Source organism: Oryctolagus cuniculus, chromosome 10 (genome assembly GCF_051225735.1).
Source record: "Oryctolagus cuniculus isolate XC-2025 breed Fujian yellow rabbit chromosome 10, ASM5122573v1, whole genome shotgun sequence".
NCBI lineage: Eukaryota > Metazoa > Chordata > Mammalia > Lagomorpha > Leporidae > Oryctolagus > Oryctolagus cuniculus.
In genome coordinates this window covers 78,349,110-78,358,283 of record NC_142876.1, presented here as the reverse complement: position 1 = coordinate 78,358,283, position 9,174 = coordinate 78,349,110, and the positions used below count along the sequence as shown (strand labels likewise).

At 55.6% G+C, this 9,174-nt stretch overlaps 1 long non-coding RNA gene across 1 annotated transcript; it reads right to left on the bottom strand.

Annotated features, from left to right (window-relative positions):
* Positions 1-3,937: 3,937 nt before the first annotated feature.
* Positions 3,938-8,672, bottom strand: LOC149124299 (uncharacterized). Its single transcript, XR_016214206.1, has 3 exons — positions 6,803-8,672; positions 4,937-5,055; positions 3,938-4,807 (listed from the first exon to the last, which is right to left on the bottom strand). It is a non-coding gene; the product is annotated as an uncharacterized LOC149124299 (long non-coding RNA).
* Between the last annotated feature and the right edge of the window lie 502 nt (positions 8,673-9,174).

Sequence of the window (9,174 nt, the reverse complement as noted above, 5' to 3'; positions counted from 1 at the left end):
GGTCTCAGCCAGGCTCAGCTTCTGATGGCCTGAGACAGGGAGAGCTGGACTAAGTCCTGGCAAAGAGGCGTTGACAGAAGCCCCTTGCTGCCCCCACCTGCTGCTCTCCTACCCTGAACTGTTCCTCTTTTCCTCTCCTGCCTTATCTCCAAAACACACGTTGGCAGTTGGATCCTTGGCTTCCGTAGTGCACAGACCCGGGTCCCCATCCCACCTCTTCCACCTCCCAGGTGCCCAGCCCTGGAAACAGTATCCTCTCTGAGCCCCCATTCCTGGTCTCCAACTTGGAGACACTGATGCTGGGGACACCAGTGCCATCCTGTGACGGAGCTGAGTGAGAGGGGGGCGCAGCTGGCCCTGCGGGAAGCACCCCGTAAACGGAGGTTGCTTCATGATGACAGAATGATGGGTGGCTTTGGTGTGGCCTTGACACTGGGCTGGGACTCTCACTGGGCTGGGACTTCTCCCCTGGCCTTGTGGGAGTGTGGGCACGAGCCATCCGGGTAGTCAGCTCCTTCGGGGTCAGCCTCAGCTGCAGAGGCCAACACCTGGTGTGCAAGTGAAGCAGAGCATGAGGGCTAGGCCCTTTCAGCCCAGTGTGGGAGCCTCGACAGGGGCTGCTGGCCATGACAGAGCCCAAGGCTTCATGCAGCCTGCATCTCGCGAGACATCTTCTCTGCGCCGTCCCGCTCTTCCTGATCCCCTCATAAACATCTCAGCCCTCACCCCCATCTCAGGTCAGCTTTGGAACATCCCCCACCCTGCACCACAACACCCCTCTCCCCCTCTCCCGCCAGAACCCCTGCCTGTGCCCACCCCTAAACACGGGGGTTGGGGGAGCCCCCGTCAGGGCAGGCACCTGCGGAGCTGCGAGGTGAGGAGGATGGCCCGGCAACACAGAGAGAGCGGGAGACGGCTGGGACTTCTTCCCATGGGCAGCATTGTGCAGGGCAGCGGTAACCGCGTGTCGGTGTCTTCTCACGCAGACCCCAAGGCACGGTGGTCCAGGCCACCCCGCAGGCACAGGGGCGCAGGTGCATGGAAACCCTCCCCTCGGAAGCCACCACCACTTCGGTGCCTTCCCTGCTCTGTGTGGGGCCACGGGGGCTCTCACAGCCTCTGACCCCAGGCTGAGGTCCGAAGACCCAGGCACTCAGCCAGCATGGGCAGCAGAGAAACCTTCCCCGGGCGGAATTCGCTTCGTCAGCGCTTAGTGCCTTATTACAAAAATGACAGGCTGGGCGGGAGGGGCCTGTGTGTCTGCCCTAGGGGGGACTCTGGGATCCAGTAGCAACCACAGTGCAACACCATCAACGAAAAGTGACATTAAATAGTTTCTGAGAAAGAAATGCCTGTGGGATACACCTTTGGCTGGCGAGGTCAGGAAACTTCTAGAAGGAGCAGGTGTTTTGAGTCAAGGCTTCAGAGCCCAGTGTGCTAAGCCAGGGCCGCCAGCACACACATCAGGTGAACGCTGATGTGACCTGTGAGTAGCCGCACTAGGGAGAGTCAAAGGGAACAAGGGGAATTCGTCATCATCGTGTATTTCATTAGACCTCCCACATAATCCAAGATAATACTAATACACTAATGATGAAAAATAATTTTATAGTCTACCATCTTTATTCACAATGTCTGTTTTTTAAGGATTTATTTGTTTATTTGAAAGGCAGACTGAGAGAGAGCAGGAGAGAGAGAGATTCTCTACCCGCTGGTTCACTCCTCAAATGCCCACCATGGCTGGGTCTGAGCCAGGAGTCCAGAGCTGTCTGGTTTTCCACGCAGGTGCAGGGGTCCAAGCACTTGGGCCATCTTCTGCTGCTTTCCCAGGCGCATCAGCAGTCCACTGGGCTGGAAGTGGAGCAGCTGGGACTCAAATGGGATGCTGGCCTCTCGGGCAGGGGCTTCACCCACAGGCCACCACACCTGCTCCTCACACTAAGTACTTGAGACATGGCGCGTTGTCACTGATGGCACGTCTCGGTGTGGACCAGCCTCGCTGCAGGTGCTGGACGGTCTCAGAGGCTCATGGCCGCTGCACTGGGTCTTGCTGCTCAGGGACCAGGAGTGTCAGTTCCACCTGGGAGCAGGGAGGAAGGCAGACTCTCGAGTCCTGCTCCAACCCGGCTGGATCACAACCTGCAGTGGAAGGAGAATTGCCTTTGTCTGTTTGGGTTGCTATAACAAAATACCTTAGGCTGAGCAATTTATAAACAACAGACATGGACCGCTCGCAGCCTGGAGGCAGGACGGCCAAGATCAAGGCCCAAGCAGACCTTGGGTCTGCAGGTGGGGGAGCCCAGGACGGCTTCATATCTGATGCTTTGTTGCTGTGCCCTCCCGTGGGAGAAGAGGCACAGGGCCCACCGGAGCCTCTTCCTGGGGCCTGAGTCCCATGGTAAGCGTGGAGCGCGCAGCACCAACAGCCTCCCACAGGCCCCGCCTCTCAGTAGTGTTGCCTTGGGTGTTCGGTTCCAGTATCTGACTTTCAGGGGGACTCCCACACTAGGCCCACAGCAGAGTGGGAGCAGTTTCTGTCGCCCTCACTCCATGCATCCGCTCACTACTCACTCAGGCCTCTGAGTCTCTCTTGCATCCATCCCATGGTTCCCCAGCCGCAGCCAGCCTCCTACTGCAAGCAACTCCTCTCTCACCCTGCTATATGCATCAAAATGCAGCCCCCATGGCGCCAGCATAGTGGGCTAAGCTGTCACTTACAGCACTGGCAGCCCATATCAGAGAACTAAGTCCCAGCTGCTCCACTTCCCATCCAGCTCCTTGCTAATGCACCTGGGGAGGCAGCAGAAGATGGCCCAAGTGCTCGGGCCCCTGCCACCCACATGGGAGACCTGGATGGAGTTCCAAGCTCCCTGTTGCAGCTATTTGGGGAATGAACCAGTGGATGGAAGAGTTCTCTCTCTCTCTCTCTCTCTCTTTCTCTCTGTGTGTGTGTGTGTCTGTGTGTGTGTGTGTGTGTGTGTGTGACTGTGCCTTTCAAATAAAATAAATAAAAATTTTTTTTAAGTTTTAAAAAATGCATTCCACCTCAAAGATGTTGGAGTTCCACCCTCAGTACCCTGGAGCATATCCTTCTTTGGGGACAGGCAGTCTTTGCAGGTGCCCAGTTGGTGGGAAGTCACTGGGGTAGGCCCTAATCTGATATGACTGTGCCCTCATAGAAAGGGGAGATTGGTCACAGAAGTAGACACACACGGGGACATCATGTGCAGGTGACAGCAGACTGGGGTGACACTGCTGAAGCAGCAACCGCCAGCGCTGAGAGACACCCCCAGCAAGCTCGTCCTGGGAGCCCAGGCCAGAAGGGCCCTGCTGACACCTGCTCTTGGTCTCCAACCTCCAGAACCGTGAGGCCGGGCATTGCTGTTGCCGTAAGCCGCCATGTCTGTAATGCTTTGTGACAGCAACCCGAGATCCCCGATAACTCCCGCCTCTCCTCCCAGTTCCCTGGGTGCCAATCCCCACCCTGAAACCCCCACCCCACAGCTGATCCCATCACAGCCAGAGGAGCCTTCTCCAAGTGAAAATGGGGGAGAGCACACCCACTGCTCCACCCCACGGCTCGGCCTTGCTTTTCCACGAACTCTCTGTTCTTGATACCCCACCATGGTCTCTAGGCCTTACAGTCCCTCAGCAAGCCAAGAGCTCTCACCTCTGGGCTTATGCACCTGCTGTTCCTGGCCCTGGAGCACCGATCCCTCTAATTCCCCCCTCGACTGCCTCTACTCATCTTTTGGATCTCGCTTCCCCACAAAGGGCCTTTGCTGGCCACCGAGTCTAAACAAGCCCCTGCGGTCCCCTCCCTAACACCCTGTCCTGTCCTCGATAGACTGTCATTCAAGTTGAGGAACAGCACTGGGGCCACCAACAGAGCGTGACACATCCCATATCAATATACAGAATTTGAAAGCATGGCAACTTTTTTAAAAAGATTTAGTTATTTTTTTTATGAAGGGCAGAGATACAGAGTGAGAGGGAGAGAGAGGGGAGACAGAGGAAGAGATCTTCCATCTGCGAGTTCACTTCTGGCAGCAATAGCCAGGGCTGGACCAAGCCAAAGCCAGAAGCCGGGAACTTCATCTGAGCTCAAGCGCTGGGGCCATCATCTGCTGCCTTCCCAGGTGCATTAGCAGGGAGCTGGATCAGCAGCTGGGACTTGAACTGGCGCTCATATGAGATGCTGGCGTCGCAGGCGATGGCTTTACCTGCTATAGCACAATGCCTGCTGCAGCTTGAACACTTTTATTACTGCTTGACGTTGCTGTGGCATTAGGTGAGGGATCAGTGGACACATGGACAGGGTTCGGAGCAGCTCCAGTACTGCCCCACTCGAGTGGTAGAGATATGCGCACCTGGTGCACAGTAGGACCACATCCAGGTCTGCCATTCACGAGGCCCTTGTCTGCAGAGTCCAGGGACCACCGGAGATCAGCGGATCTGAGTGGGTAAGAGCACGCGTGGGCCTGGCCTGCCTCCCCACGGAAGGTGAGCTCCGCTTGCTGGTGTCCAGGAGGTGGCTGTGAGTGGACACAGAGAAGAAGACAAGCGAGGGAGCCTGCCAGGCGGGGAGGGGACCAGGGGCCTGCAGCCAGTGTCGGAAGGTGAGCACCTGTGCTGGCGAGCTCCGCCAGGGCCGCTGCCGTACTCCAGCAGCCCGATGACTTCACACGGAGGAATTCCTCAGGTCTTAACACGGGGCCCACAGGACACATGGAGAATTCCAGACCCATGGATAGATGCTTTCGATCTTGGGCTGCGTTTTGTTTGCACAATTGTTTCTGGCAGAACCCTCGAGAGAAACGCAAACCAGATGTAGGGAGAAATATTTTGTCAGGGAAAAAAAAAAGCAGAAAAAATTGCTTATCCTGCCCTCCGACACTGCTGCCCTGGAACACACAGACCGGATTCCTGACTTTACCTGGGGCACCTCGCGGAGGCTCCTGGACACTGCCCCAGGACAGCCAGAAGCCAGTGCTGAGCAGCTGCGGCCATGCCAAACTGGAGGAGCCCCTGGAAGCGGCAGAGTGCTCCCTGTGGCTGAGTCATGACGTAAATAAATAAGAAAGCTGGTGAGCGCAGTTGGGATGGGTTGTAGGGAATTGTTCACCCTCCCCTCGGAGTCTCCCCAAGGCAGTGTCTCCTGCCAGGGGCTTGCTGGTTCTGCCCTGGGCCCTGGACTGGCACCTGCCCCTGTTGCTGGTGACCCTGGCCCAGGAGCATATTTTGCCGGGAACAAGCAAGCAAGCCCCGACAGGCTCCAAAAGGCACCCATCCCAAACGCCTGCCAGCTTATCCAACTCCCATCTCCTCTCCCAGGCCTGCCAAGAGGCCAGTGCCAGCTCAGCAGATAGCCTCACTTGCAAGTGCGTGGGAATGGGAGACCTTGCGCCCTGGGTGCCTGTCCAAACACGGTCCCAGCCCCAGCAGCAGCAGCAGCAGCCTCCCGAGGAGTCTGTAAGCGCAGTGGACCCTGTTGAGCTGGATGCTTCCATTTATCAAGAGTGACTGCAAATGTAGACTTTTTTTAAAAAAATATGAAATCTTTCATTATTTTAGACGTCGGCTTGCTTTGTTTCTAGACACAAGGTGCACCTGGCCTTCTCCATCGACGATAGCGCCATTCTTCCAGTTCTTTTTTTTAATAAGATCTATTTTATGTATTTGAAAGGCAGAGTTACAAAGAGAGAGGTAAAGACAGAGAGAGAGAGAAAGAGAGAGATCTTCCGTCTGCTGGTTCACTCCCTAAATGGCCACAACGGCCAGGACTGGGCCAGACCTAAGCCAGGAGCCAGGAGCTTCTTCCTGGTCTCCCATGTGGGTGCAGAGGCCCAACACTTGGGCCATCCTCCACTGCTTTCCCATCAGCAGAGAGCTGGATCAGAAGTGGAGCAGCCGGGACTCAAATTAGCACCCATATGGGATGCTGGTGCCATAGGCAGCAGCTTTACCCGCTGTCCCACAGAGCCAGCCCCCATCTTCCGGTTCCACAGGCTAGAGATTGTTCTTGACTCCAACCCTGTCACTCAGCCCCTGCATCCCATCTGTTGGGACATCGTGTCAGCTTCACCTTTGAAACGCACCCAGCATCCGACCACTGCTCCTCTTCCACTCACCCAGAGCCCTGGGCCAAACCGCAGCATCTTTCACCAAAGTGCTAAGCCTGCTCCCCGGTCTGTCGGCTCTCACCCTTGGCCCTGCACTTGAGGCTCAACCAAGCTGCCAGAATGATCCTTTGAAAGTGCAAGTGCAAGTTGAGGGCAGGCATTAGATACAGCAGGTAAGACCCAGATTGTAACACCACATTCCCCATCATGTCTGGGTTCCCGTCCCGGCCATCCCGGGTCCCGACTCTGCTCCTGTTTCCAGCTTCCTGTGGAGGTGCACCCTGGGAGGCAGCAGGTGATGGCTCAAGGACTTGGGTCCCTGCCACCCATGTGGGAGACCACGTTGGAGTCCCAGGCTCCTGGTTTCAGCCTGGCTCAGCCCTGGCTGTTGCCGGCATTTGGGATATGAACCGGCAGATGGGAGCTCTCTCTCTTTCTCTGTCTCTCTAACTTTCAAATAAAATAACAAAGTAAATAAAACTGCTTTTAAAAAGAAACTTTAAAAAAGCAAGTCGGTAGTGTTCTGCCTCTGGGGCAACCCTGCAATGGCTGCTCCTTCTGCAAGGCTCCCTAGGACCTGGCCTCACTCCCCGCCACCCCCACCCCACCCCGCCCAGTGGCTGTTCCTCCTCCAGGCTCGCCCCTCCCACTGCCGGGCCCTCCCACTGCCCGGAACACACCTCCTCCAGGAGCCTCCTAGCTGGTTTCTCACCAAGAACCTCCAAGACCTCCTTCTGCATGAAGGCAGCCCCACTGGGGCTGCTCTGGGCCAGCGCCTGTCTCTTCAGCACCTCCCCACGCAACGCTGGGTGCAAATGTCTCTACTCACCGCCTGCCTCCACCTGACAGCACCGAAGCCTGCAGGGACAGCCATTTCTGTCTGGTTGCCTAACGGCTCTCGAGTCCCTCGGACAGCACCTGGCACGCAACACCTATTCTGAAAATAGGTGCTCAGTTTACAAATGAGTGAGCACACAACAGGTTTGCACCAAGCAGCTGTGCTTTTTTTTTTTTAAGATTTATTTATTTATTGGAAAGTCAGAGTTACACAGAGAGAGGAGAGGCAGAGAGAGAAAGGTCTTCCATCGCTGGTTCACTCCCTAATTGGCTGCAACTGCCAGAGCTGCACCGATCTGAAGCCAGGAGCCCAGAGCTTCTTCTGGGTCTCCCACATGGGTGCAGGGGCCCAAGCACTTGGGCTGTCTTCTAGTGCTTTCCCAGGCCATAGCAGAGAGCTGGATTGGAAGTGGAGTAGCCGGGACTCGAACCAGCTCCCACACGGGATGCCGGACCCTTAGCTGTGCTTTTAAACTGCAGAAGTTGCTGCTCCAAACCCAAATCTTGCTTCTATACATGGGAATCTCAGTTATGTCACCAGCCACCAGGGGCAAGATTAAGGACCCCAAAAAATATTTCTGGAGTCTTTGAACCAAGAGCCACCTCCCTTTCCTGCCATCCCCCCAGTCCTGCCCACGTCTGGATTGCTGAGCGGTTCCACCCTGGAAAGTGACTTCCTCGAAGCCTTGGTTTCTCAAATGTACCCTTTGTCATGCTGCTGCCCCGAGACACTCCAAGAAGACTCAGTGCTGCAAACACACGCAGTCTCCTTCTCTCGGGAGCTCCCCTGCAGGTTGGCATTCGGAAGAGGGCACCCCAGCCCCACCTCACCTATATCAGCTAGGGCTCTTTGCACTACAAGGGACGGAAAAGCAAGTCAAGCAGGCCACTGATGGGTTCAAGTGGCTGAAACGTGGAAGGATAGGATCGACCTCAGGCACAGCTGGATCAAGGATCAGATCATGACATAAGGACTCCATTTCTGTGCATCTTCCAGTTTACTTCCACGCCCAGACTCTCTGCTCGTGGCGGTCCAAGTCCAGTGAATAGAGACAAACCTTTGCCAGCAGCTTCCCCAAAGGGCATGTGCTCCACGCTGATTGGATCTGAACCAATCTTTTTGGCCAGAGCGCTGGAATGGGTGACTGACTTGGGCTGGGCCTGTTTTGCCACCCCTGAAGCTGGGCTCCAAGCACCACTCAGCAGCAAGGACTGCAAATGGTGAGAGTGAATCTCCCCAATGCCCACCATCACCAAATCAGGCATTAATGCAGGACACGGGGGGATGGGTACTGAGAAGGCGAACTTCAAATGTGCGTCCACAGCCTTTGCACACAGGCCTGCGCCCTGCTCCTCCTACGGGAAACGTCCCGGCTCCTCCAAGCCCAGACTAAGCCACTCTCCTGAGGAATCCACATCCAACTCAGGCACCTACAAGATGTGGTAGAAAGTTTCCAAGTGCAGGGGAAGCATTGTGGTGCAGAGGGTTAAGCCATGCCTGCAATGCCAGTGTTTCATATGGGCACTGGTTTGAGTCCTGGCTGCTCCACTTCCCATCCAGCTCCCTGCTAATGCACCTGGACATGCAGTGGGAAATGTACCAAGCGCTTGGGCCCCTGCACCCATGTGGGAGACTCTGGAAAAAGCTCCTGGCTCCTGGCTTTGGATCAGCGCAGCTCTGGCTGCTGCAGCCATCTGGGGAGTGAACCAGCGGATGGAAGACCTCTCCCCCCACCCCTTCTTGACTCTCCCTTTCCCCCGCCTCAGTAACTCTGCCTTTAAAATAAATAAAATAAATCTTTTTTGAAAAAAGGAAGAAAGAAAGACTTTAGTGCACAAGGGGAGACAGGAGCCAGGAGGAAATACCTGAGACATAAGGTCCTGAGTCAGACTTGAGTTCCCATTCTGGAATGTATGACCTTGAACCTCTCCAAGTTTCAGTTCCCACATCTATAAGGATTGGAGATTTTAAAAAAAAAAAATTATTTGCAAGGCCAGCATTGTGGCATAGCAGATAAAGCTGCCACCAGCAGTGCTGGCACCTCATACAGGCGCCAGTTCGAGACACGGCTGCTCCACTTCCAGTCCAGCTCTCTGCTATGGCCTGAGAAAAGTACTAAAAATGGCCTAAGTCCTTGGGCCCCTGCACCTGCATGGGAGACCCAGAAGAAGCTCCTGGCTTCTGGCTTCGAATCAGCGCAGCTCCAGCTGTTGC